The sequence below is a fragment of the Columba livia genome, chromosome 3 (genome assembly GCF_036013475.1).
Source record: "Columba livia isolate bColLiv1 breed racing homer chromosome 3, bColLiv1.pat.W.v2, whole genome shotgun sequence".
Lineage (NCBI taxonomy): Eukaryota > Metazoa > Chordata > Aves > Columbiformes > Columbidae > Columba > Columba livia.
Window position 1 is genome coordinate 121,185,507 of NC_088604.1, and position 3,413 is coordinate 121,188,919.

Genomic DNA, 3,413 nt, shown 5'->3' on the forward strand with positions numbered 1-3,413 from the left:
AGAAGCGATGCTCCTCACCTTGCAGAGGTGTCTGCCCATCAGGTTTCACAAAGCCTGCTTGGATATGGACTTCTTTGCTATAAAACTGGTGTAGTTCTGATGATTCTGCATCATTCCTGGTTCGAAGCTGGTCCGTCTGCTGAATGGACAGATTGTTGTTCTTCCAGTGACAGCTCATAGTTAATCCCAGTGCAACGAAGGCAACAAAGAGCTTCCTATGAGGGGAAAAATAATAAAAAGAAAAGAAACAGCACAGAGAAATGTGAGGCAGGCGAGACAGCTATTCAGCTGATGGTCATCATTCAGAAAATAGAGATCGCTTGCAAAGTAAATGATTTATCATAGAAAAATAAAGCCTGGTTTCCTATAGGCTCTTTCTCAGAAATCTCGCATTTATTTACCTTCCCAGCACGGCCGGGTGCAAAATGGATCTCTCATGAAATATTGAACGTGCTGGCTATTTTTGAGGAACCGTCAGCGTTTTGGGGAAACAGAAATAGAATATAACTCACAAGAAATCTGGAAAACTGCAAGCGAGGGGGAACAGAGAAGCCGCAGGTTTTGCTGTCTGTTGGGGGCACATTTTGCTAGGGTCGGTACATATTTTTTCATGGTGTTCTCCAATTTAAAGGTGGAGATGTGTTTGTGCAGGATGGCTTCCTCCACGTCTAACGCGACATTAGTACCTTGTGCTGGAATAATCCGCGACCAAATTCCCCGTTTGAACTCCCAATGGGTCTATGGGAGGATTTACAGCACTGCCGGGGTCGGCCCAGAGTAGCTCTTATTTTAAATGATAGCCGGGTATATTTTACCTAAAGTATTACAATAATAGAAATATAAAGGCATGTGGTATTTTTCATTTTGCAATAGAACTAATTGGGGCTTCTAGAAGGCAGGAGAAAGTTGTTTCGGTGAGTTGGGTTCTCTTTTCCCGGAGAACAAAATGCTCTTTAAGAAGGGCTGTTTCTAGCAGAACTGCAGGTATTTCACCACTAAGAAGAGCAGCGCTGCGAGTAGAACACAATTTAATTTGGACAAACAACTATATGGTTTATTCTATTTCCTTTTCCACCCTGCACATACTGAGTTTGCGTTTGCACAGTGTTCCACCCCCAATGGACTCGCCACAAGGAGCTCGGCGGCGTGAAATAACCGCCACCCGCTGCCAACATTTGCCGTCACGTAGCATCCAAAATGTCCTTCCCGGGCTATTTGGAGAAGCCCCCCCAGCCGACACTGCAGAGCTCCCACCATTAATAAAGGTTTCATTATTTTTATCACTTCTAAACTAATTTTTTGATGTTTATGACATCTGGAAATGGCACTTTTTTGCTAAATAAGGCAGCTGCCTTCTTGATGGAGCGCACGGTCTCTGTTTCTTCCAGAACTAGGAATTTCTTGGTGGTGGCTGGTTTCAGCTCTTTTATTTGGTGTATAAATAGTGTGGATTTATGGAGTAGAGTATGGATTTTCTTTTTTCACTCTTGTAGATAAAGGAAAACAGCACCTGATTGCCAAAAACCCCTGGAAATACATAGGAGGCTGCATTTGTCTGAATGGCATTGGCATCAATGCAATGCCAGGCTGGTAAACCCAAGTTTTAGGACTTCCAGTATTGCCATTAGCTCCTCTGACACCTGTGACCTTAATTGGTGCTAACTGCTGCCGGTGCACCTTTGTTCTACCAGCTGCAGGTTTTCTATAGCAACTGATTAGAGGTTTTTGCACGTGTTGAATTGGGAGTTGCTCAGGGTGATGTTTTCCAAAGCGCCCACCCACACCTGCTTAAAATCTTCATGAATACGAAGGGGAAAGGCGATGAAGTGGCTGGAAAGCAGCTTTTCCCTGGTTGCAGAGGACGGTCCCTTCCCAGAGCATCGCTTGGGGGGTTTCCTCAGCTGGTTTTGGTAGGAACAGGCTGGAGTCCAGGTCGTGTGCCAGAAGATCCAGTGTTGGATGCACCACCTGCCCCTTCTGCATGGGGTGAGTTGCTTATAGTTTATTTGCAGACGTTGCTATGTGTCTTCCTACATAAACTGACTGTAATATGAAAAAGTGGAGCCATGTTTAGCCTTAGAGATTTCTCTCATGTGCTGGATTCAAAAGGATTCACTGAGTGAGCTTAGACGTGCATTTTGTGCATCTTGCAGTCTTTAACTGCTTAAAAAAAATTGAATGTTGTATTGTTGGTAGTAATAACACAAAGTGCTCCCCCTCTTCTACCAGCACACACCCCATCTGGAGGGTTTGAGCGTGTGCATGTTCCAGCCACCCTTATTTCATTTGTCAGGCGGAATGTTTAACAGTTGAGCTGCGCCTGGAAAAAGACGCTGCTCGACATCCATTAACACGTGTAAAGCGGAGGAGACGACATGTTCATCTGGATATTTCACATGTCCGTGGAGATGAGCATCAAATGGGGAAATCTGGGCTTCGTCGGGTGAAGACAACAGGAGGCGGACGCATCTCGGCTGCATCCAGGGCTTGATCTGGAAGCCTGGACCACCGTGGTGACGCATCCCCGGCCATCACCGGGCTGGTGATGAACATCTCCGCGGGCTGATGATGAAGATCTCCCCGGGCATATGGATCCCATTTACCAGCAGCGCTGAGAACATCCAGGTCAGGCCGTCTGTGCCGGGGGGCGTCTGTCCGTCCATCTGTTTTCACACGGCCGGCGGATGACGGAACCCTCCAGACCCGCCGCGTCGTAAATCTCCGCGATGCGCTCGGGCCGCTTTTCCCATCCGTCATAAAAAAAAGAGAGAGAAAAATCAAATCCATGCCTGTCAAAATACGCGGCGGCCAGCTCGCCTTCTCCCGCGGCCGCAGGAATACAAAGCCCCATCTCATTGCCGTAATTTATGGCCTCCCGGGGAGATTTGGGTGATTAGGGCTTGGCCCACCAACACGCAGAAAAACAGTAGGAACTCCAATAACTCCGAATGGAAATCTTGGGTCAAATTTATCAAACAAATCAGAGAGAAATCTATTTCTGTTTGGAGAAGGAGGAGATATATTACATGTTTAGTAGACGGGGTACAGCTCTGGAACATTTGGCTGTTCGGTATTTGTGAGTTTTGGAATTTCTAGCTTAAATAGTATCACCAGAGGACATGTGATGTATTAGACATGAGCACATTTTTAGCCAAATAAAATATACAACTGCAAGCAAAGAGGTTTTTCAACGTTAACAACAACATATTTGTGCAAATGATGTAACCGAAAATTTTCTAGGTAAGACTTAAAAAAGCAGAGATTTTTAGTGCTGGAAAAATACGTGGGGGGAGAAAAAAGATGATAAAATGTTAGGACAAAAAGAGAGCTGGGTGGAGAAAAGGTGATAAGGCGGTGTTATTCCATTTGGAGATAGATACTACAGGTTAATATTTGATATTCGGACAGGCTTT

At 45.4% G+C, this 3,413-nt stretch overlaps 1 long non-coding RNA gene across 1 annotated transcript; it reads left to right on the forward strand.

Moving 5' to 3' along the window:
- Positions 1-1,825: 1,825 nt before the first annotated feature.
- LOC110355210 (uncharacterized) lies at positions 1,826-3,179 on the forward strand. Its single transcript, XR_002407705.2, has 2 exons — positions 1,826-1,986; positions 2,294-3,179. It is a non-coding gene; the product is annotated as an uncharacterized LOC110355210 (long non-coding RNA).
- Positions 3,180-3,413: the final 234 nt, after the last annotated feature.